Raw genomic sequence first — 26,344 nt, 5'->3', positions numbered from 1 at the left:
GCACAGTGTAACTTATTCAATTACACGGCCAAACGTAATAAGCTCTCCAGTTGATGATGCCCAAGACAGAATACGGCCTGGTGCATTCGCTCTCAGCTGCCCTGGCCAGGCGCTCAGGGGCAGCCAGAAGGTGTTTGTGTCACTGCCATTGGCAGACAGCCTCAATACACTGCCAGTCTGCAGCATAAGGGGGTGTTGATTCAGAAAGCAAAACGAAAAACAGCAACAAAACCCACCATAACTACCCTTCAAGAAGCAGTTGAATGTTCCCATGGACTTAACCAGCACCAAATACCAACTAAAGCTTTGGCTCTGGAACATGCCTATCCTCCCACCACACTCAACCAGGTCACCCAGCGAGCACAAGGCTTCCCCCAGAGCTGGTGCCCACCTTGCTGCAGCAGCACAGCACTCTGTTCGCACCAAAATCAGTCCCGCGGAGAAATGAGCCAGCCCAAAACCATATCCATGCAGCACAGATATAATTTCTGCCCCAGCTCTACTCTCCGTGTGGCGCAGCACTGTGCCAACAGTTCATATATGATCTCTAAAAGCCCCGTATTGCGCTGGAAGAAATGCTTGCTGCCACATACCTTCAGCCCCCTCCCAGACCTAAGAAAAGCAGCTGTATACATAGATCTGACCCCTGTGGATAGCACTGGACTCTGATTGACCTAACAGATCTATTCCTAGAAAATATCTAGAGAAATAGTTATGTTTACCCATCACTTTTTTTCCTTAAGTAATCTTGAAGGAGAACGACGCACGATCAGCCCCTGCCACTCCAGGCTAGCAGCGGAAGCTGTATCTAAATCTCAGCGAAGGAAGGAAGGAGATCTGGTTCCATGCTTTCAGCACATCACTATCACATTTGCTCACGTATGCAAAACATTTGTGAGCATGCAAGGCCAGTTTGCTGCAAGACCGTGGGCACCGAGGTGACCAAAAGCAGGAGGATGCATTCCCATTTCCCATCGCTTGGAGGGCCTGAGATTTCTGAGCTACTGGAATGCAAATAAACAAACCCATACTCTGGATTTGTGCCCCTTTCGAGTTCCTCAAGTTCCAAGAAGTCTTGTTTTTATTCATCTTCACATTTGGGATTTGTGCAATGTGGACCAGAATGTTTCAGCACTTCTTAAAAACAAGAAATAAAACCCCAAAAAACCAGAACCAGCCTACCGTAAGTGGCATTGCTAACTCATATGACTTGATTGTAAGCCTCCAGATATTTGATTGCTTGTATCAAATCCCTGCTCTTCAATATAGGTGACCACAACATAAATTTAAAAGTTGAGATTACGTTAAAGTAACTTTCTAACCCTTTGTGGTTTCAAAGAAATGCTTAAAAATGCAACCCAAGTGCACAGAAAATGAACCCAAAGCCTAGGCTGACTGAGAGCTTCTTAACTTCGAGGGAAACCTGATACATTTCGGATTTGCGGATGGCACTATTGAACAAGTCAACTGATACATTTTTGGAAGTCCATCAGTTGTCTTTCGCATGCAGTGGCCGTAACAGCGCCACGTAAAGGGGCATATGAATTTGCAGAAAGGTACAAAGGCTCCCCAACAGCTGTCCTGACGGGTCACAGCGACTAGAGACTTCCCCTGATATTTCAACTGGGGAGTGAAGTATTAAATGCTCATAAAGCCAGGGTGTCATTCTAGAGACTGCATTTTTCTCTTCTTCCAAGGAAAACATCCTCACAGAATGTCTGCCTCGTGGTACATGACTGTTTTGGAGAGTGAGAAGTTGCCTCTACCACAGCTGAAGCAGCCAGCTTGCTGGAAGTGGCTGGGAAGCCATCGTCCACCAAAACAAACCAACCGCACTTATTTTTCCATGACCACTCGAGGGTCACGAGCAACTCTGGAATATTCCTACAAACCTGGCGATCCGTGAGGGAGCTCAGGTCAGCGGCTGCCCTAAAAGACAGGCCAAGAAACGCGTGGGCTTCTCTGAGGCTGTCCCCAGGGGCACACCGAGAGGCACTGACAGGGCAGTGTGAGCAAGCTCACATCAGACCCTGTCCAGCCAGTAATTACTGCAAGGATTGTAAAGCCTTCAGGACTGTCAGCTCTGCTATTTTTTTAGCACTAAGTTCCCAGAAGAAGAAACAGGGCAAGACAGCGTGATTGTTACTGCTCTGCCTCCATCTCATGAGAGCCAGGAGAGACAGCCCAAGAAACTTCAGGAAGAGCTTACTGTTACTTTGCTTGTCTGTGTTGCAGACCCTTAAAGTTTGGGCTCTCAGTGAAGTCCTCCCGTTACCCACCCCTGCCAAAGCAGGTCCAAAAACCTTCCAGCTCAAATGCTCAAACGTGGCCAAAGCCGCTTCTCCTCTGAGACCTAACAGGCCGTGGATGCCCGTGGCATCCAGCATGAGCTGGGCTCCATTTTGCACGCATGACAGCTTCCATGGCCAATATGGAAGGGGAGAGGAAATAAATGAATAAATAAATAAATAAATTAATTAATTAAACAGCCCCCACAGAAAGCAAGGAAGGCGTGAGGCTCAGCAAGCAGCTTCCACATCTCCCCCAAGCGGCCGGGCTCCAGCACCCCGGCCCCACCGAGGGGCAGATGTCCTCTCCACCAGGTGGACGCGGAGGGCCGGGGCCTGCCACCGGGGCTTGCCTCAAGCTGTTGGGCCGACAGCTTCAGCAACAGGACGCTGCTGGCCACTTGCTGGCTCTGCAGTGCCAGCCCCGTTGATAAAGCACAAAATATTAGCATTGTTTAAGGTGACGAGCCCGACTCGAGGGCTCCTCATCCAAGAATTGTCATGCCTGTAACACAATATTGATGTGGTGGCTTATAATTCTTACTTTACATAAAAGCTTCATTGTGTGCCAAATTCAATCTCCACAGGCTACCTGAGCCACAGATTTTTACGAGTCTACATTTCAGCGCTGCGAGTCTACAATACACATAATTTTCAATTATGTTAGGGCAGAACAGGATCACTGCCTATATAACATTACTGGTTGGAGGAAATGAGACTCAGCCCTACTGCCGAGCGAGCTAACCGAATCCAGATGGCGGGCAGAGCGCGGCCCGACGGAGCTGCGGCGAGCGGCCGCCCTCCACAACTCTCTCTTTCACGACGGAGGGAGACGCCAGCCCGCACCCCGGCCCCTCAGTGCTGGGGCTGGGGGCGAGGGGCAGAGCCCCGTCGCGGTGCCTGCGTGCGGCGCGGTGCGCGGGGAGGGCGAGGGAAGGGATGGGATGGGGGCGGGAGGCGTGATTGCTTTTGCAGGTTTACTACGGCTGCGCTACGCTCCGATTTTCTTATTAAAAAAAAGAGGGGAAAAAATAAAAGTCAAGCGCTATTACAGCGGAGAGGTAAATCCTTTCCTTCCTCAAGCGACTAAATAGCAGGAAATCCTATTCTCTCGGCCCTAAATGCAGATTTGAGCCAGACGGTTCCTCTGATTTGCAAGGAGTCCACAAAAATTCGAGGCCAACTTTCCCAGCCTCCGAGGCTGGGTTTGCATTCCTGCACCGGAGGGGAAGGGCAGGCGGGGGAAGTTCCCACCGTCCGCTCCTGCGAGCGCCGGACACGCGCTCGCTCCTCTCCGGCATCTCTCAACATGGAAATCGCGCCTTGCCTGCGCAAACACCGGGCTTTTCAACAAGTTAACCCTAACAAATCTGTGCAAATTATTTCGGAGCAAAACTGTTGAAACGGGCTCCGCTGGCCTGCTTTTAACATTTTTTAAAATAATGTCATCTTGGCTTGGGTAGTTTATTCCCTGTTTAACAATATGATCTGATGGGGATCATTAGCATGTGTGTGTTTAAAAAAAAAAAAAAGTTTTACGGCAAGTCTCAGAGAGCTTAAGCAAAATAATTGTTAAGCTCCAGGCCTCTGCACAAAAATTAAAATACGTATGGGGCGAGCATACTTGAGAGAAACCAAAGCTTTTAAAAAGGCTGTTAAATTGTCAGCACAAGGGAAAAGGCAAATGATTTGAACTGCCCAGATTTTTTTTATTTTTTCATTTTTTTTGTAGAAGGGAGGAAAAAAAAAACGCAACCCTTCACTGTTAGGAGCAGCACGTCCTCACCTCCCATCTGCAACCAGCAGGTCCTGCAAAGCACGGACCCACCAGGAGCAGCTCAGCACAGGTGTCCATCCATCCCCCTCCCCCCCCCCAAAAAAACCACTCGAAGCTGGGAAACAATCATGTTTCCCAAGATTTCACAGCAGAGCTGGTCAAAAGCAGCTAAAATCCACTTGCAGGACTGGAGGAGTTGACTGGAAACTCTTACTCATTGCCAGCGCCCCCCAGCTCCAGGGCTCGCGGCAGCGCAGCCCCGACGAGAGGGATGGCACAGGGCTCGCAGGTGTTTCCTGCTCCGGTGTCCGACCTGGAGCTGCTCCCTTGTCACATTATTGTTTTCACCACTGGAATGCCCTACGAGTGATGTCCCAGAGCATACAAATACATAAACGCAATTAAAAAAACAACAACAACAAAAAAAAAACCAGTCCATATTTTTAAACAAGGAAAGCTGCACAACACTTTCCAGCTCGGGTTTCCTGCAGCTGGTGCTTATTAGCTCCCAGGAACTGAAGCGAGCAGGAGCAGGGCTGCTGCAGTCAGAAGCCGCGTGGTGCCACAGGCCTCCGACACCTCTCCCAGCCATCGGAGCACCTTCAGTCTGAGCTCTTCCTGCCTCTCAACACGCCGCACAAACATACAGATTCCTGACCCTAATTTTCCTCCCTTGGCCAGCGCTGCAGGAGCACTTGGAAGCACCCACCTGGATGCCAACTTTGAAGCTTTCAGAGGTTTCCTCAATATTTAGCTAGCGACTTCTCTGGGGGGCCACCTAGGCACATTTTAACTAAAGATAATCCAGTAGTAACTCAGGAGACTAAAATTATGAGGGGATGGATGAGATTTAGGGGGAAGGCGATAGCAACAAAGACAGAGCTTAACAAAACTATAATTTCTCTTTGCGGGAAAGAAAAGTAGTTCCAAGAGGATACCATCTTGGTGCCTACAGTGCAAGGACTGCAACCTACTTGTGTCCCCACTGCAGTCAGAAGGGCTAAAATGGGATTCAAAACCAGAACCCTCAGCTTGTTCTCTACCTATTAGTTAGATGGATCCATCTATCCACCTCCATCCATCATTTTTGCCTTCAGTTATCACCTTGCTTGTAGGGGTGTACAGTGTGAGAACAACAAAAACTACCAGCAAATGACTAACCAAAGGAGATTGCTACAGAAACTTTACAAGGGTGTCCTATTTCTTGCAGATCTGCAATGTCTGGAATTTTTCATACGAAAAATAATAGACACCACCCACAATGTTCAGCCCCTCTACAGAATATGTAATATACTACGATGAAGCACAGGGGAGCTGCTAAAAACGAGAGCAACAAGGCTTATATCAACTAGGCTGATCCTTTCCCACAAAAGGTTCCCCTACCTCAAGAAATGAAAGCATGTTATTGTAAAACATGGAAGTATTTATCACACATCTCCACTTATAAAAAAAAAAAAAAAGAAAAAAAAATCACCCTTTAAACTATTGCAACACTGCAAAAATAAATGATTAAATGAAAATACATAAATAGGGGAAAATTAGTACAAACACACACACAAAAAAGGAACTGGTAAGTGGTATATACCTGCACAGATAGATGCACGTACAGCATTTAGCCCTCTTCCCAATTTAAAATGCTTATTCACCAGCACTAGTATCAGCCAGACCATCTTGTGATATATTCCTGAACAAGGCACTTCTATTGCCTTGAATTTCCCAGTTATTGAGAGCTCTAGTGACCTTGTCTCTTTCCCTTCCAGTCATGCACAAGGAGTCCCTGAAAAGGGGGCCTTGAGTTGCCCATTTTAATATTTTGCCTGTGCCTTTGTCACATTGCTGAAGTGCTGCTTAGGGCATAGAAAAGGAGAACGCGGAGCCCACCGCAGCCTGAAAATCACGGAAACGTGTTAGCGATTAAACAGTCTCAGATCGTCTCAAAGGAGGGATGCTGGAGAGCAGAAATCCTGCGAGCTGACAGTGCCTCACTGAAGCCATGGAGCAGTCCGAGGCGATGGGAGAAGCTCACGCCTGCTCTGGGATGGGACGGGGCACAAAGGAGTAGCTGGAGCCCCACGGGCACCTAAACAAACAACGTTCCCTCTTGGATGAGCCGTCAGACCGAGGGGAGATGGAGGAACACCCCAGAAGCACCAAAGCTTTCTCCTGACCTAATCATCCGGCCCCGTGCCCTCGCAGAGCTCTTATCCAGCATCCTGGATGAGCTGCAACACAACAGCTACATGCCAGGACTGCTGCGGCGTGTCACGGCTACTGGTGCTGCCTTTGTCTGCATACTGGTAAAGGGCACAGAAGGGACTGCTCCAGGAGAGCGCTGAAGACAATAGCCAGCAGGTCCTCAGAAGCATCTTTAAAAATTAACACCTATGAAAGTTCAGGGACATTCAGGTAATTATTTGCTCATGACGAAATGGATGAAAGGTATTCTTGCCACCGGTTTTACTGAAATACCAAAGTAAAATTGTTTTGCAAGGTTGGTAGATGCCAGTGGCGTTCTAGGATTTTGACACTGGGTATGAAGAAGCTAAGGCTAATCAGCTACTGCAAGAATTAAACTTTTTTTTTTTTTTTTTTTAAACTTACAGGAGGAAGAGCGTTCATGTGACACAGCAGCACAGCACTACTTTCTGCAGTTCACATGGTATCTCAGCAGAACAACTGCAGGCAGTGTTTCTTGATCACGGGTGGAGCTCGGGAAAGCACCATTACTTCTTTCACATTTAATTTGAAAGCCTCCACAGCCCCACTGCACAAATCAGCAGGCTGCTTGAGTACTTTACAGATGTCTACAAAATACTGTTCCAAAACACAGGCACAAATAAAAGCATAATTTCACTCAAGGAACAAGAACAAATTTTTTACCTACCTACTTTTAAGCCAGAAAAGAAAATAAATAAATAAATTAAAAGTACTTCATCTTCAAACTATTTTTCCCTGATTTTCTCTGCAACCTGTTCTGTTCCACTCAAGCACAGAGTTTCCAATAGAGAAAGAATGGGACAGCCATGAAATCTCAACAAAGTCTTTCTGTAGATACAGCTCGTTTAGAATCAGCAAAGCTAACCCAGCTCTAAGACTCGCTGAACAATTTGATGTACAGACCCACATTTAATTTCTCCTCCTGGCAATCTCCCAGAGAGTGAGAGAACAATTGGTAACCAGTGTTTGCATGAAGTCCAAGAATGCATTTTATGGTCTATAAAATATAATTCCTTTCCTCCCCATTAAATAAAGACAGTAAAAATATCTGACAGCATGTTAGGGAGAGAGATCACGGCACTGGACTACCTCCATTGTAACAGAAGGGCCGCTCCAGGGGAACCTTGCCTCCCTTAAAACTTTCCAGCTCTGTTAAGAACCTAACTCCATTTGTAAAGGAGGGACTGCAGCTTTAAAGCTTTGCAACTACCTTTTATTTATTTATTTATTTTTCCTGAAGAGAAAACAACAAAACAAACAGAAGAACACAAAACAAGGAGAAAAAGCACACACACACACGGCTCAGTGGTAGATCAGCCTGGTTCTGCTTTAATGCTGCAGAACACGCCTGCCCTGTCCTGCTCGCCTTGCCCACCCCGGTGCACGTACCCACGCCCCAGGACGGTGGGCTGTGGAACAAAAAGGGCCCTCCAAAACAGACCTCCACCTTCCCCTCTACTCCATCATTTACAGTGGGAGCTGCACGTTTCCCAATTATGGGAAGCCTTAACCAGGCTCCTCTGGTGTCACCCATCACCAAAGTCACCTCGATGTGATCAGGACGCAAAATGGCTGCTGGGCTGGCACCATCTTCCAGTGAGCCTACGCGTGTGTGAAATGAAACCGACGGGCGGACAGCTATCTGTGCCTAAGTGTACACAGGGCCAGTGCTACCTCCTGTCCTCATGTGTTACCATCACTAGAGTTCCCCAACTTCCCAATCTGTTCTCCAAAGTGCTTCCTGTTTGGTGGAAGGGGAAGTCTACTTTGGTTTCTTGTGGTGCAAAGGGATGAAGGAGGAGGAGGAGGGTGGGGAAGGGCTGCTGCAGCAACTGGCCTCGTGGCAGCGGCCACCAGCACAGCAGCACCATGCTACATTTCCACAGGATCCAGTACAAGCAGTTTGTCACATCCTTTCTGTAAGGAGCCACTGGAGTTCAGAAGCCTCGGTTTATGAGATCTGAGCCGAGGGGGTTGACTTGTAGAGCGCGCAGCACCTACAGCTACCACAAGTCAGCAGACGTGGACAAGGGAGCTGCAGAAGGGTTCCCCACGCAGCACACCACAAGCCACTGTCCTCTTCAAAGGGGGCATCTCAGATACTGCTACAGGACTGGCTGGGTGAGGTTTTATTCCCTCTTCGATCTAAACTCTCATCTCAAATCCCACGAAGTACCTGCAAACACCACAGGGCACTACCGAGAGGCGCGATGCTACTGAGAGTTGGGATTCGGTTTGCCAGCTCCCCTGGGATGCAGGAATAAAGATGCTACAGGAGAACCGAGCTCTTTGCTCCTAACTGTAATGTCGCCCAATGGGGCTTTTACTGAAAGAGTCATATTTTCTCCTGATGTTGGGTAAGTGAAACTCATGACTCGAATCACTACCACAAAAATTCCTGTTGATGTAGCAATTCTGGGTGAACTGCCGGGAGCCACTCTCTAGTAAACCCAGCAAATTTCATACCGAATTTCCTGTCGCCTCCCCTGTGGTTTCTATATGTGATTGGGTCTTCAATGCAACAAGGGGTTACTGCAGAATACATGGCTCCAAGGGTTTCAGGCTGTCGCGAAAACCAAGAACTTGCAAAATTCTCTTTCCCCGGGGTTGGTAACTTCTGTCTATATCTTTTTTTTTTTTTTTAAACTCAAAACAAACCCCCAGAAGTTAACACAAAAATGTAACCTAAAGACAACCTCAGGAAAAAGTCCTGAAGATAACACCAAAACCAGAAATGTTCTGACCTCCTCAGAGGAGCTGGGAAGGTTGCTGTTGGGGTTACTTTGTTTTTCAGAAGGCCTGACTGGAAAACTTTCCACTGCATCATATCCTGGTCCGCATTCCTCAGCGCAATCTTTTAGCTCAGATGTGTGGAGATGTCTTTGAAAGATGTAAAAAAAGGTCGAGAGTCCCCTGAGCTAATTGCGCTGGCTGAGAAACAAAACCTGTGGGCTGGGGTGGGATTCGTGTCAGGCTGACCTAAGACCAGCTACTCCTCCGAGCGCAGCCGCCTTGCGCCTCCGCCAGCATCCTCCTGCCCCTCAAGTATCGCCTTGCTGTAACAAATTACTCCTAACCCAGGATTACGGCTCTTTCCAAATCCCTCCCGGAGAGCTGGGAAACGCACGTTCCCTCCCAGCACCAGTTGCTTCCCCTATCAATAACCCTTCTCTCTGCTTATCCTTCGAGGGCACTTGCCCACGGGGCCAGCAGGGCCGCTCGCACCCGTTCTCCTTTCCAGCGCGAGCTGCACGTCTCAACCACCCACCAGCTGAAGGCCTTGATCCCCCAGACCCTCACACAACCGTCAGCCGCCTCCACCTGCCCGCTGTTGGACAGCGCACCCCACACATCCAACCTAAACCCCTCGAGAGCAGCCCACACCTTCCCCCGATTCCCCCCAGATTCCTTCATAACGAAGGGCTGGGAGGGGTTAAAAGGTCCTCTTGCCCTTCGGAGAAGCACCATGACCCTTGCTGAAGGAGGGATGCACCCCTCCAAACGCCTTCTTTACCTCCCTACACCTCAGCTAGCCATAGAAAAGACGCCCGGCCTGAGCAGAGGGAAAGCTGGCTCCCATTTCGGTAGGAAGAATATATTTAGGCAGAGGACTAAGTGAATCATTTGGGATCAAAGTGAAAACAAACAACTGAAGTATTCACTAAATCTGTGCTGTCACCTCTCTTTCCTGGGCAGCCACCCCACGTATTTATTTTCTGGTTTCCTCCAGCACTACCAAAACAATGCAATATGCATTTATGGTATTTAAATGAAGTATTTTTAAAATATTCTTCGTTGAATCATCAGCCACACAAACTCTTCCTCAAGAACAAGTAAAACACTGTTTTGATTTTTTCTTAAAGGCGATGTAGATAGATGTTTAAACAAATACGGTCCAGAATTGAGACCACTGTGGATTATTTTTTCCAACTAAAAAGGCACTCCAATGGAAATAAGTACAATTCTTGTAAAATTCAAATAGCTGTGTGACATGCCTTCAGAAATGCGTTCTGAATTTTCAAATACTGTATGTTATGCTTTCAACATGGGCAACTTTTGTTGAATTGGCATCTTTTAGGGACAAAGAGATACAAAGTGTACTACTGGAAGTTCTGGAAAAGTGTGCTGTTTATTTAAAAGGAAAAAAAAAAATCCTAAGTCAAAACAACCATACCAGTACATCCATTCCCTGAGCTCAAGTGACTAGAAACAAAGTCAAACCGCGCAATGCCCCAGTGCAAAATGAACATTTCGATTTTAATGAATTGGGAAAGGAGGTGGGGGAAAAAAATAAATAAATAAACCCGCTTTTTTAAAGCAGCAAATCAAAATCATGCTCATATCTAGATTAGAAAAAGGAAACACAAAAACAGATTTTATTCTGTCTAGGTAAAAGTGCAACACGCGTGAGTCTTCATCTTTCCCCTCAAATGGTGGGAGGAAGAAGAGAAAGTATATTTTTTTTTTAATTCTGTGTAGAAATGCTGACTGAGCAGGCTCCTGCACAACGGAGAAATGCATCAGCTGCTCCACAACAGCTCCCGTCCCGGAGGGCCTCTGCCCCCTGCACCAAATCCTTGTGGTTGTGGCCGAGGTTTGCACCAGAGAGGCGAGGGCTGCGTGGCTGCGATCCCGATCCCCTGCAAGCATCTCAGCCACGGCCCGGGGGAGCGGATGCAGCACCGCAGACGGACGGACAGACCGACCCGGCCAGCCTCGCGCCATGTGCATTTGTCACGCTGTAACGCCACGGATCCCAAGTTAAAACAAAGGAGTCATCAGAGCAGCCCTGAGCATATAAATCTGGCCTAAAATGTTGCTCTTGCTGCTAAATATAGAGCAGGCATTTTGAACTGGCTGGCCCACAAGGCAACTTTTGTATTTATTTATTTAAAGGACCGTGGTTTGGGAACACTGAGTGTTTCTTAAGTCTGTTCATGTATATTATGTTCTCCCTCAAGAGATGAATATGCAAAAAAAAAAAGAAATTTAAAGGAACTTAGCAGGTACTAGAAAAACAGCTTCCACTTAAAATAGCCTGAAAGCACCAAAGAAAGAAATATTTGGCTTGAAGTCTCCCCAGGGGACGGTCAATCAGGTGCGTGCAGAATTAAACACAACAGTTTTACCCCCACCACAATCAGCAAACGTCCTGCTGTGATGTGGGGGCTCTCCCCGGCACGGAGCACCCCTCGCTGCTGCTCCCAGGAGTCGCACAAGGACAGCCCGTGCTCTGCAGGAGGGGAAAAGCGCGGGGTGCAGCAAGCCCCCGCAGGGGGAGTGGGCAGGAACCCCCAGGAAAGGCCCCGGCAAGACGACAGCCAAAGCCCTGCTCCGGACCACCCAGGAGCCGGCCTGCAAGAGCACGCTCACCCAGGGGATGCTCTCCTGAAGGGTCTGGCCCCGGTGCTTGGGCACGGGGCGGCCGGCGGGGTTGGTCCTGCCCGGGTCTGAGCCGGTCCCATCGGGGGTGTCACATCCCAAATGCTGCGTGTCCTGGACCCGCAGGGGTCAAATTAATATTTTAGGTTTTAGCCTTACCCACGGCTGATAAAAACAGGAGCTAGCTGAGGTTTGTTACAGCTGTCTTAAGAAAAAGCTTTTTTAAAAAAAAATAAAATAAAATAAAAAAAGCAGCGCAGGGGGGTGGAAGGGGCTGCAATCGACAGCTCCACTAGCCAGAGGCACTTTGCAAGGAGGAAAGTAGAACTCAAGATGTGGGCAGGCCTCAGGTTTCAGAGCCTCAGGGCACATCCAAGAGACACCAGTGTATTTACTGAACAGCCGGGAAAGCAAAGGCTCCAAGCTTACAACATTTTATAATCTTATAAAATATAAGTGTCCGCAATAAGTTCTCGAGGTTCAAGAGACTGGGGAGGGGAAGGGCGTAACGACCTGTGCTGGCTGTTTGGTGGGGTTTTGAGAGGTGTTTTTGGTTTTGCAGATGAGGCAGGATGACTGCATGCAAGGGTAATTATAAACGAAGCCAGAAAGGATCAATGAGCTCCCTTTCATAGCAATGGCTTATTTATTTATTTTAAAGTCACGACACAGCAATTCTGTTCCATTTCCAAGTCAAATTTGTCCTAGGTGGATACAGAAGGGGAAAAAAAAAATCAGGTTCCTAAACAGATTTTTGAGCTTATTAATAGACTGAAGAGCGTCTGCACAGGACAATACATTGCAGCCAGTGTTTTTGCATGCTGAATAGCTAACCCACTAACCTCAGGAGGGACTTTTCATCTCAACAGACCTGCACACAAAAGGTCATTACAGTGCACCCTGCTTCCACTAAGGAGCTTACCTCTCACACGTAATATCAGGCTTATTAAGCAACACGCAATGATACAATAGCTGTTAATCTACTGAAAATTATTATTCTTTTCCTCCTGTCGCCCCATAAGCAACATGGGATTTGCAACGTATTGTGATCAGGACGTTACCTGAGGGGCAGAGCGAACCCGGACTGCCCTGCCCTCCCCCAGATGACCCCTCCAGGGGAGGTTTTCCAGCAGCAGCTATCACAGGGAGCATGGAAAAACTCCTCTGACTGTGCAAGGGCTTAATCACAGCAACGAGCTGCGTTTTGTTTAAGAAAATAAATACATAAAGGGGAAAGAATTATTTAGCAAGCGAGCTAGAAGGGAACGAGGGGGAAAAGAAACAGCTGAAGGGCCTCAGCGCGCACACCCAAGGCTTCTCCCGTCGGTCCAGGAAAAGACCGGCAGCTCCTGCAAGCCCCACCACGGGCTGTCACTCCGTGGCACTGGATGCTTTGCCATCGCTTCTGAATGATAATTGGCTCGAAAATTAACACGCCTCACCGTCCTCGCAGAAAGAGCCCTGCAGTCTCACCCAGCGGGGTCGTCACCCCCCGAGCACTCCACGTTTCCTCGAGAGGGCACGGATGTCCTGAACTCCCACACACTCCAGGGCTTTTAATTCACTCCACAGTACAAAGAACCCGGGTCAGGATTTTTCCGAGAAGCCATAAGAACTTGGGTGCCTGATTGTCTTTGCTGCTTTGTGAATCCCGTCCCTTGCACTGCTGAGTGATTTAAGACCCACAGCGAAGCTCTGCTCAAAAGGTCAAAAAATGCAAAAAATATAGTGACTAAGACTTTTCTTTCCTATGTAAATTTACAGAAGTCTGAGTCCTATCAGGCAAAATGCTTTTGCTCTCCGAGCATTTTTAAATCTCCTCTCTCCCATAGTTTATTAAGGCCATTAACTTTTCTCCTAATCTCAATCTCCTACTTCTTTGTTCTAGGATTAAGAAGAAAACGCCTCTGTCTGGGGAATAACGGTATCCTTGGTGCATCTCACTCATATAAACGTGCCTGAAAACAAATGGAGTCCTTCAGTTTTATTTTGCTGTAGAGTTTAACACTCGTATCAATCACCCCACGTATGTATGCACCAAAACACGCTGCAGACAAACCCATATCCTATCAGTTACGCATAATTACGCTTTAAATTTATAACAGACCCATCGGCCCACAAGTGCCAGTCACCCCACTGCTGTCTGCTGGAGCCTTCAGCGATTTGTCCCTCAAAAGCTCTGGTTCCAATGCCATTACCACCACTGCCAAATTATTACGCATTCCCGAGCATCCTACGCTGCCCACAAGCTTCCACCCGGCACTCCAAGCCGTGCAGAAAAGGGCCAGGCTGTGCACTGCTGTGCAACATCACATGAAATTCCTCACCTTATTTACAGCGCATTAATAAAAATAAATCAAAGCACATACACAGAACAGAGGCCGCCAGAACAGCAGAACATGGCAATAGGAAAAAATGGACCGAAGAGTCAGCCATTCACCCACATGCACCAGGAGATACCAAACAGAAGTGAGAAGGGAATTAAATATATTTATATCCATATACATATGTATCTACACACACACAGGTATCTGGCATGGAGATGTCCATACTATCCACTGCGCGCTTGAACAGGGCGTAGTTAATGATTTTTGTTATTAACACCACAAAGGGGGAAGGCAATTGTTTGCCAACAGACGTTAGCTTAATCATTTTGAGAAGGAAGAAAAACCCAGAAATGACAAAGTACACCAGAACTGCAGGACTGGGCTGCGAGGGCGCATCCGCGGCCGACTGCCGGGAACACCGAGCCAAGCAGCTCCCGACACGTTCCCCGGAGCAGCCGCCCCGCTCCTTTATTCTCCCGTGGTCTGTGCGGGAGGGGGGAAATTAAAATAAAAAAATGAACTAAAGAGTAACAAAATCAAAACGAGAAGCCTGCCCTTCGCTAGGGCCCAGATTAATTGCGGATGCAAACGAAGCCGTGCTGCAGCGCGAGGGCCATTGGCAGGGAGCTGCGCGCGCTCGCCGGTGTTTACTCCGGCTCCAGCAATGCAGCACAACCTTCAGTCAAGCTATTAACTTGAACGTTGAACTTCACAGCGCTGGCTGTCTTTCTCAGCCATTCTTTTGATGTTACCTCCAAAGCAAAAGATCAAAGACTCTGAGTGTGGTGAGGGGAAGTCCCAGGCTCTTAGCCTACCAGCCTGTGATATATGTTAAAATCCCGGCCAAAAGAGAGAGCGAAGGGAAAAAGAAAGGAAAAGCCAGCGAGGGAAGCTGAAGCATCCCAGCCGAGCGGCGACAGGAGGAAGTGGCACAGTGCAGCCCCTGCGCCGCGTCCCCCTGGGGCCAAGACCCCAGAAACGGGGCTTTTCCCCCCCTCGCTCCCCTACGGCCACATTTTTTTTTTTGGCAGCACCGGGTCTCTCCCTAAAACCCGCAGCCCCCCATCGCTCTCCTCACCGCGGGGCTGCTGCACCTTGCAGGCTGCCTGGAGAGACCGCGGCCTCGTGCCAGGAGCTGGGCCCTAATGAGGGCAGCACCCCCAGCCCGCAGGCTTCACGGGACGGGGCGGGGGGGGGGAACCATACAGGACCCGGGCTCCCTCGGGGAAGACGTTGAATTGCCCCCATCTGCATGAGTCACAGAAAAATAAACCCTCCCTGCTTGTAAAACGCGGGTGATAGGGCCTGCTCTTCCTGGCGGGGCCCGGGCGGGGTAAAGGCCGCGCCGCTATCGGCAGGGCCCAAGTCCACGCGCCTCGCTCGCTCCCTGCCACCGCACCGAGCTGGGAGCCTCCGGGGAGGCAAAACAGCGAGCAAGAAACCGCTCTGCTCCTCCCCGAGCCTGTTTGGTTGGTGGTTTTTTCTTTTTTTTTTTTTTGAACTTTAATTTTAGCCATGTGTTTAGAAGGGGACAGGAAGGGGGAGATTTTTTTTTTATATATTTTTTTTTTTTCAAATGCTGTCCTACCGTTGTCCCCTTCCTGAGCCTTTTTCTGGGTTTATTTATATTCCCATAATACACAACAGTGCTCCAGATTTAGACAGTGACACTTGGTTGACACGGTCAAAAGTGGATCCAGTGCAGCATGTCTGCCAAACCAAGCCCCTCATCCATCAGCTGAAGTCCTTTTACTGCAGGGTCACGAAGGAATCACGGACTGTTTTTCATTCCTTTCTACCAATGTGCCTCCTAACTCTAGAAACCAAAACCCTCTTATGCTTGTCAACTCCTCCTCTTCCCCACCCCCGTGAATTCAGCTCTTGGCATTCACCAGCACAGAAAGCCCTGGGATTCAAAACAGAAATTCTTCAAAACAGAATTCGTGGCATTAAGCAGTAAGTAGGATATTCTGATTTTATTGTACTTTACTTACTCCTACTTAGCTCTAATCCTTGTTCCCCAGACAGGGGCTCGCTCTCGCTCTCAGCGAAGTCGATAGGAATTTGGCTATTGACTTCAATGGAAGTGGGATCAGATCCCCACATCTGTTGCACAGGGCAAGCAATATTCAGAGAAGAAGATGGGGGGAGAGGGGAAAAAAAGAAAAAAAAACACCTCTGAGATGTGAAATGATAAATGAGCTTGGATCAGGATTATGAACAGTGGATGCAGGGGAGATCTGAACTTGCAAACCACAGGTACTACTGCAAACAGCACTAATTGCTAGACCAATTCCTCCCCTCTTAAAATGGTAATTCAAATAACTAGAGCAAAAAATAAACAACCAGCGACAAATAACCCTCCAGTCGTGGTTTGCAATGCCCAAGGACCAGCTCGGTGCAGCTCCTCCCTGGCAAGGAGACCCCTGCACCCTCCCAGCCCTCCTCTCCCTGGGGTTTCGGGCGAAGGCAAGCAGCACGGGCAGGCACATGAGGAGGAGGAGGCAGGATCCCGGGCACAGAAGATGGAGCCGATGAAGGAGTGTGAGAAGTCAAGTACTAGTTGCTGCTCCACAGCACGAGAGGGATCCAAGATAAACAAGACCTAGATCTGGAACGCGATCCTGCCCTGCGTCACAGCCCCGCGATAATGCACCAGGAGTCAGGATTTCTTGGCATCAAACACGCTATCAGCAATAAACAAGGCAGTTCTCTAGAGCCACGAGGGACGCAGAGGGAGCTGGGGAGGGGAGAGGGGGGAAAAAAAAAGTGGGATTATTTGTGTATTAGCCAAAGAACTATATAAGAGGAGTACGCAAAGAAGCGACTGCCAAAACTGGTGTGGGAAGAAAAAGAGACATTGAAAGAAATCTGGTATGCCTCCTACCTGCAGAGATGCTGCACATGAATTAGGCATCTTGGCAGAACAGATCCTCCTCGGGATAAATGGAGGTGAGCAATGACGGCTTACACGGGGACATCACCAAGGCTCAAATTCTGCATCTAAATCTCCCTAATACCAGCAAGAATTCCAAACCCCTCTAAAAAAAACACTATAAATAAATAAGCAAATAGTAATCAAGCCGGCTCTTCAGAATTCCTGAAGATTGTTTGCCCTCTGCACCCCGTGGCAGTTCAAGCAGCTACTCTCCCTTCCTATTTATACCTCATTTCAAGTTGTGGTTCTTACACACTACATGCAGCATGGCCAACATGCCAGAAAAATCACATCGCCTAGAAAAAGCCAGGAGAAAGACCGATGAAACTGGAAAGCGGGAGAAAAAGGAGGCAGGGAGAGTCATTAAAAAAAAAAAAATAGATTTACTCTATGCTCAGAAATGAGCTAGCACAGTGCCTGTAGTCTCCAGTTCACCAAAGGGCTTAAGCACCTGCTCACTTTTAAAGCTCGAGCAGCCCTGCTGGTTTCGGTATGTTTAAAGTCACCCAGGTGCTCCAAGGCAGCGCTAGCGCAGTGCCCGAGCGGTGCTGGCAGAGGCCCTCGCAGTTATTGACTGCACATATGGCAGGAAGAGCTTGAAAGCCGCACAGCAAGTGGCTTTCAAAACCATCAGACCCACAAACAGAAATCAATGCAATTTGCTTCCAACTACCCGATCTTCGAGTCGGGCTTTAATTCTTGACCTGTCTCCATCCCCCCCAACCCTATCTGATCGAGGATGCCCGAGACACTCAGGTATTAGCGCCGAAGAAAAACCCAGGCCAGAGAAGAGAGATCTGTTGGGAACGGGAGGAGGTGTCACGCACTGCTCGCTTGTAACCGCTGTAAAAAGTCACCTCCTGCAACACATAAAAATTCTCACAGAATTAAATCCCTTATAATCCCATTTAGCAGAAACAAGGTAGAGCAGTATGCTGGTGCTTAAGACATTTTAGTCTTTAAGAAAGTACATTTTGTTAAAAAAAAAAAAACACTCCTCTTGAAAATAAATTGAAATAGAAGAAATTTTAACCCCGATTCAAATTTCTCTGGGAAGCCGTTTTTTGTTTCCTGGGCTTTTTTAAGGAAGTCACAGAGTGTAAACCCTTAAATATTTTCACTCTTCCCAAATGTTATTATTTTTATAGCAGCTTGTATACACGCTAATCTAGTCCAAATGTACAAATAAATGTGCTGAGCTAGTATTAAAACACCAGCCAACTGGGGTAAGATATAGAAGCCTTTTCTACGAGAAAATACAAACACAAGCTAAGCAATGTGTACACTGCTTCCCAAATTAAGAGTTGCTAATTGTGTTTACAACTTTTCCCAATGGGAAATGCTATCTGTGGTCCACCAGTCCACCTCTCCCTCTCCCCCGCAGCAAATGACCTACCAACTAAGTACCAGCTTTATGTTCAAGTTGGTCAACTGGGTTTTTGCTTAACCCACAGGCATTTTTCCTATTTCAAAGTTTCTATTAACTCCCTACTGATGTACCCTAAAAGAAGTTTTAAGGGCTTGGAAGCACATAAATAAAATAGACTTTGCTGGACCAGCACAGCCAAATGAAAGCCTTTCACCTGCAGTGGTGGTGATAAAAATTTTAGATGCAGCTGCATACATGGCCCCTCCATAGATTTAAGATAGCTGCGATTTCCAGCCATTCAGCAGTCTTGTGGCCACTGAGCTGCTTGGTTACACTGAGACAAGCATCAGGACAGGACCTAGGGTTCAGGATGGTTGTCTGGGGAGTTGGGGGTTTCTGGTTTTGTTTTTTTTTTTTCATTTTTTCTTTTTTTTTGGCTGTAGCAAAGCCCTCTTTAGCTGGGAGGCTGAAAGAAGCTGCTAGCCTGTACAGTGATGATAAGAAACCTGGAAGAGGAGAGGGAGATGGCAAGGAAGAAAATGTAGGGGGAGGGAGTGTGACTTGATGCGAAACCCTGAAGCAGAAAAATAAAGGTTTGCTTCAAAGCTAATGCTGTGTACTAAACCTTCTGCCCCTGTTTGCTCTGCAAGGTGCACGCACAACTTCAGACAGGCAGAGCCTGCAAGGTGGAAACTCTCCAAAGAGTGACCAGATAGTTTGCTGCTCTACTGACAAAGTTCAAGCCACTAAAAAATGTATGAACGCAGAACTGACCCGTCCTGCATGGTGTCACAACAGCAAATCCAGTCAGAGCTGGTTACTTGTCCCTTCCTAGCACCCTACAAACTCTGCACAATAACACTTAACAGAACCAGACCAAAAAAAAAATTCACAACACCATTTTTTTTTGTCCCAAAGTGTTTTCCATATCTACACGAAACTGCCATTGTAAGGAAGTGCCTAACATCATATTCTGTTTTAAAAGTTACTACAGAGGTTCAGATTGTAGCTTTCTCACAACAACCAGCAACTAGCTCCATAAAGTTCACTTGCCAAAAGCATCACCAGTCCTGCCCTCTTCAAACACAACACATCAGGTATTGAGCTGAGAGCATTTTAGGTCCTGTCTTGCCTACAGACAGTCACACTAAATTAAGCAGCGCTCAGTTTCATGAACAAACTGACTATTTAAAGTATGCTCGTGTTAATACACGGTATTAGCAGCCCCAAGATGACACGTTAGCAGGGCAACCTCACTGCACGCTAGCCAAGCCCTAAACCATCACTCTTCATTTCGCTGTGGGTCCCGGTTGGTAAACTTCCCTCTATTCTTGACCGGTATTCCTAAACAACCTCGCATTTTACCAGCGCCGTGATCGCTCTGTTCTGCCTCTCCCCAGGCTCTCTCGCTGCGTTTGGAGCAGTCTTGTCACCTCGCAGAGTCACACTGCTGCCAGCCCTGCCTGTGCGAAGCGGGCACGGGGCTGGCTCAGGGCAGGCTTGGCAGCCCCAAGGTGGGCACAGCCCCAGCCGGCAGCTCGCTGGGCACTGCTCACCATCAGCATGGGAAACGGGGGAAGAAAGGCTGGCGAAGGCATTATGTATCTTCCTCACATAGGAAAACGTTTTCCTTTGTGAGAGAGATGTCGATAAACTGAGAAACATATAGATTTCATAAAGTGAAAGGGAAGGGATGCTGATCTCAAAAATCAAACAGATATTCTCTGTATCCCTTATTACAGCTGTGAGGCCATTTCCACTTCGGTTCTGTTCAGGTGGGATTTCTCATATATTTCACACGCAAAAATCCCAGTGAAAGCAGGCATTACGATGAGCCTTGGCCGCTTCTGACCAATTCTGCTAACGTTCACTAACTATTCTCAGCAAACCCGCCCCGTAGCCTCTTGTGCAGAGGCAGAGCCTTCCCCCTACAATTCCTAGACAGACATTCAGAGCCCCAGAGCAACACAGCACAGACCTTTTATTCTCCCCCACCATGATACACAGCATGACCTAACAGACATGGCATAAACATTGTCTGTTTGTTTTTACAAAGTGTGCATACATTTACAGAAGACAAACTAAACAACTTAAGACTATTATCAGGGGATAAATCAATTGGCAGCAGCCACTTCAGAAAACAACATGAAGATAGTTATTTTGGAGCAAAAATTGAGAAGAAAGCCTTTCCTTGCACTGTGACTCTGCCTCATTAGTTTTAAGGTAATCTCCTCAAAACACTAGGTTGCCCAAGCTACCGTCAACTGGTTGCATTTCAATTCAGATACGATCCTACGATTTTAATGCCTCCTTTCCAATAATGGTCAAAATCACTGGCAAAAGCAGCGTCAATGATAAAACCACCCCTAAAAAATTCTAGCCTGTTTTACTACAACGACTGCATTTTGACAGGGATCTCACATTTATTTAACACCTTTCAGACAGATGGTGGATGCCACGGCGATTTACAAATAGTGCTAATAGATGCAAATATACACGGCCAGGAACTGCCGATCTAGATACAGACACAGCACCTAAATACACAGGCAGCAAACATGCCAAAGCCATTTGTCTTGAGAACTCTTTCTTCAGCGATCTGATGGCTATCGCTGGCTCTCTGCAGCACCACGACAACCCCCGCTATGCTGGGGGCCGGGGGAAGAGCAATCCCAGAAGGAAACGACACCAAACCTAAGACAGGCACATATCGATAAATGAAATCCATTCACAGTTGATTAGAAGAGGGTTAAAAGACATGATCCAGACATAGGTCCCCCCAAAACGGGTAGCACGTTCAAGAATGAGCCTTGCTCAGTACCCAGTGATCTGCTTATCAGGCAGGACACACAGAAAATGCAACTTTCAGTAAGATATTGTTGGTAGTGATATTAAGAATAAAGAAATGTATTTGCTGGATGCTTGCTGGGATGGTCAGTATCTAATCTAATAAAGTCATCTAATTGGATCCAACTGTCTCTTCCTTAGTGTGAAATCACAAGCACCTTAGTGACGCGGTGGCTAATCCAAAGGAAGTCCCTCTCACGGTTCTACCCCGGTTTGTAGAAATCCAAACACACTGAAATTATCCAAAGATCAACGTACACCACGTGGGCTGACTTTGGTGCAGGAATGCCTGTCATCCCCCCAGCCCAAAGCCTACTCAGGCGATGCGCAGGGCGAGGGGAGAAGCAGGTACCTGACGGACAACCAAGTGCTCACACCCTTGATGTTACTACCAAGTAACGTGGGAGCAGACAAGATTTCAGAAACGTATTGGTGAACAAGCACTTCCTCTTCAACCAAGACATGGATTTAACCCATGGCTTCCCATGGAAGCTGGGGAGGTTTGGGTTCTTCACCCAGCTGGGGACAGCAGCCAGACCTGGCCCGGCCAGCAAGGCCGGCCAACCCACCGAAACCCTCCCTGCCTCAGCCCCTCCCCACAGGCCAAGCTGGGGAACATTTCCATGCTCAAAGACAGCTCAAGTAACTTTTCACTGCCAGCCCTCCTCTTATACTCATTTTTAATCTCATGATGAAAAGCTAGGCACGGAAGACTTGGAAGATTTTTTTTTAACAAAAAAAAGAAAGGACTTTGATTTAATTTTTTAAAACACGTCTTCCTGCAAGATCTCCTTCTCCAGTCATACTTTGATAGTGCCCTGCTCCCATCCAGCAGCTTGCCCTCCACAGCACTCTCTCAGCGAAGATCTATTTAAGACCAGCCCCAGGAGCAAAGCACATTCAGTCCCATTTTGCATATGGGCACAAGCTGGAGAGAGGGATTTTGAGTGATTTTCTCCCAAAATGAAGACGTGAATTCGTGGCAGAGCTGGCCATCGATCCCAGATCACAACTCTGTCACATTCACGACCCCAAACCAAGCCCTCAGGTGCCAGGAGGAGGCCACGAACATGACCCCATTGCCCCGCACAGCCCGGGGCAGGAGGAAGGGCCCGATGGCTGGCAGAGCCGTGGACCTGCCAGGGTGGGCAGCACGACACCAGCCAGCAGCCTCGGGATGGACAACGACAAACCAGCAGGGTCCCAGGTCGACGTCCTGCTGCGGCCGCACCAGGCTGCCCCTGCTCCAGCTCGACCTCCCCACCGCCTGCTATTCTGGGATGCGGTTCTGCTTCTGAAGCAGGGAGAAAAATAGCATCAAGTACAGCAGCCCCATTCTGCGTTGCTTCCCCTCTCGGGTCACAAACGCAAGATGTCAGGTCACAAAAACGCTAATATTAGAGGATAACAGGGCCATTTTTAAACTTCTAAATTAAACTAAGTTTGCTCGGACAGGCAGGTCATTCACCTAAGCTATCCCTTGGTTTACTTTTTTTTTTTTTAAGCTCTTGAAACAGCACACGCCAGCACAGCCCCGGTGTGAAAAGGGATGCTGGCAAGGAGGAACAGGGACCACGGCATCTCTACAGGGAGCGCTCCCCATCCCACCCCGCACATCTTCCCCCCGTGCAAGTGCACTTCCTCCCATTTTGGGGTGGAGAAATGGCAATTTGGATGATGCCATGTCCCAGGGCATGAGGCAGCAGGGGGCTTGCCACGTCCGGCATGCTTTTAAGGTCAATACAAAGAACTGGGAATTAAACCCCTTATGCACAAAGTCAAGATGTAGGTTCATGTTCTTAAGAAGCCTTTCCGTGGAGAGAAATATGAACTTCTCTAAATTCTATCCCCTAAAATTAGATCCATAGGATTTCCTACACCTTTCCCCTTGTTTTTATTTTAAACTACAACTAAACGTCGCTAGAACAACTCAAGGATGATGTGGACTCTTTTCAGATTAATTATCTTTATTTACAAATACTACCATAGGTCACAGGGAGGAAAGAACAAAACTTGGATTAAGAGCAGTTTTCCTTCTTCCAAGACCACAGTGCAGTTATGAAAAGTACACTTCAAATGAGAAACAGCCCCGGCCCTGAGAGGCTGAAGAGAAGGTGGATGGTGTGGGGAGAAGAGCCCTGGGCTCAGAGCGGGTGGTGGGGTGGGTTTGGTTGAGTTGCGGTCCCAAACAGCAGCCTCAATGTGCTCCCCATAGAGCAGGGGACACGGGCTTGGGGGACACAGCACCACTATGACCAAAGGCTACATGTGTGTAACGTGTGTGACAGGCGATGGAAGCAGCCGCTGCCACCGTCCTCAACAGCGGCGTGGCACAATGAGGAGTCTCATCTTTATTTTTCCCTCTTTTTTTCCTCCCCCTTAAGGGCTTGCTGCCTCACAAAGCCCTCGGTCACACTTGATTTTTCCAGTTCCTTCTGCACAAAACGCAGCATAATAACAAAATAAAAACGGGGATATGGAGAACAATGAGTTCAACAGATTAATGGACAGGCGCAGCCATCTTCAGCTTTTATAGCCATCAGCCCTGAAGAGCACTCCCTTCTGCGAAGCTTTGAAATGAGCCTCAGTAGTCCTTGGACCTGGCAGGCGGCTACTGACAAACACGCACCTTCCTTTCAAAGCTAAATCCAGAGATTCATCTCCTGGCCATGTGCAAGTCAATCTTATCATCATTATTAAAGTTTTATTGGCACAACAATGCAAACTCCCGACACAATACGTTAGCCTTGTAAAAATAACTGACAGAAGCCAGGTAATGGGAAGAACAGGGGCGAGCTTATTCATCTCCCTCTCCCTGAAGCCGGGAGAGAAGCCTGCAGATCTCTCAGCAGTGCTGAGTCATCACGAAAGGGATTTCCAACCGCCTCCCTGCCCCCCAAAAGCCACCCACGACTTGTTGAGGACACCCTGCAAGCGCTGTCCTCCAGCCCAACTCATCGATGGGAACGCCTTCCCCCCAAAGACGACAATTCTGTTCTACTATGGCATATTCAAAAAGAAGGAAGAGGAAAAAAAATAAAAAAAGATTACAATGTCCAGGAAAGTAGGAAAGGTTACACTCAGCAGACAAGGACTCCTATTTTCACCATAGCAACAAGCCTATTTATAACATGGCCTACCTGCATCAAAGAGCAGCCACAAGAAGCTAAATGCAAGTCTAGTGGTACATTCAAGCACTAAGATGAAGAAGCAGCTCACATAAGCATGTCAATGAAACGCTTCCAATTACATTACATGCACAATTATTAGCATTTACTCCCAACCTCCTTTCTTGTTTTTCACCCAGGTACGAGTGTGCGGGGTTGGGGGTGGAATTGCGGAAGGCCCAGGTACACGGGAGGATCAAAAGGAGGCAATCTCGGCGACTGGGCTTGTAAAAGGGGAGACTTCACGGCGAGGTGTTACAAGGCGAGTTGCTGAACGGTACGGGAATGGGAAGTTACTCACTAATTGTCAGTTTGCTTTTAAATAGAGTGGAAAATATACATAGATAAAGACTGTTTTACTTGCCAACACAAAGTAGATACGCAGTCTTCACACCTCAAACGCCTCATAAAATTCCCCACATTTGTGAGAGAAATCCCCCACTCCTGGAAGCGATTGCCAGACTAATAAGCATATTCCTAAGAGTAACACGCTGGGTGGGGGAACACACCTGCCTGTATCTCCAGGAGGAGCACAAGGTACTCCAGTAACAGACCTAACTCCAACAGGAGAATTCAGCTTGATTATTAGCCAATTCTATAATCTAGTGATACAACAAGTGGCATCCTGACTGATCTATCTCAGCATGATGAACATTATATATATATATATATATTAAATAAATATATATATTTTATATATATATAAAAAAAATAAGAAATTACATATATGTATGCTAAGCCACTGTAGGAATCCCATATTCAGTCTGCAAGCGTCTGCCTGCTGCCACTTCTTTTTAAGCACCTACATGGAAGTGCTGCTGCCCAAAGAATGGCTGGCTTTTAAAAGAAGTGGAGGGAAGATCTTAAAAATGTTCTTTATCTGCAAGAGGAGTGGCAGTCATTTCACTCATTCAGGTAGGCGACTGGTGAGAATTACTTGGTGGCTGGGAAGTGGACTACTAAAAAAGACTCAGACAACCATATGGTACATAGAAGGGACTTAAGCCATTTATTTCTGGCATTTAAAAAATATATATGGATGCTTTTTATAGACAAGAACCTTGAACAGGTGATAGCAGAGACTTGTCACTGGTGACAGAACAGACTGAATAGCGACAGACAGCAAGGCCATCTCAGATGATCCCATGGCAAAGGTACCAACCCAAACTGCCATTGGTTCAGCAAACCAGCGGACCAGCTTACAGTCCCTGAAAATAATATGCATATATGCACATGCTCACATGTATAATAAATAATATGCATATATACATATATGCATATAAATAATATGCATATATATAATATGCATATATGCATATGCTCACAATGACCTGAAAAGTGGTGCCGATAAGAAGCAACATGAGGGAACTGAATTTGCAAGCATGTTCAGGAATCTACCAACTGAAGAGAGAATTCAACCTTTTCCCCCCCCTCTAAAAACTGAGCAGTAGAGAGGTAAAAATGGATACTGAATAAGAAACAGCATGCTCAATCACACAAAAAAGGTCAAGATAATTCCCCCGTGAAAGAAAATTCACCAAGTATTACACAAACATTTTACTCTGCAAACCTCTCTCCTGCTGAAGACAAGACATTTGCAAGATGCTCACTCCATGTTGCAAAGTATTGATTGCTTCATAACGTCTCACTTCCACTCGCCTCTCTCAAACTGCCATGGAAGTCAGTGGCTGTCAAACCTGTGTTGTTTCATTCATTGCTCTGAATGAAGCAGATGACAACTAGCACAGAGGACTCTTCCAGAGCAGGTCTACTGGTCCATATGATGAGACGGGATCTCTAATAACCACAACTGTTATCACCACCTTTAGTCAATAAGAACAGCTTCTGCCGCTGGGGGGTTGCTTGGATAGGTAGGGAAGGTACCGGGGCGCTGGTGACAAGATCGGCTTTGCCAGTTCTTGGTATGCTGCAATGGTGTTTCTCCATCAGTGAAATACGTCTAACACTATGGGACATCAGAGTGGCTAAGAGAGCCACCCCTCCTTCCCAAATGTCCCGCAAACACCTGAACAGG

General features: G+C 47.4%; 1 protein-coding gene across 34 annotated transcripts in view; it reads right to left on the bottom strand.

Moving 5' to 3' along the window:
• Positions 1-26,344, bottom strand: part of TCF7L2 (transcription factor 7 like 2) — a 177,584-nt gene that overhangs the window by 114,672 nt on the left and 36,568 nt on the right. The window lies entirely within an intron of this gene.

The sequence above is a fragment of the Anser brachyrhynchus genome (genome assembly GCF_964034855.1).
Source record: "Anser brachyrhynchus genome assembly, chromosome: 6".
Classification (NCBI taxonomy): Eukaryota; Metazoa; Chordata; class Aves; order Anseriformes; family Anatidae; genus Anser; species Anser brachyrhynchus.
This window is presented reverse-complemented; position numbering and strand designations above follow the sequence as displayed.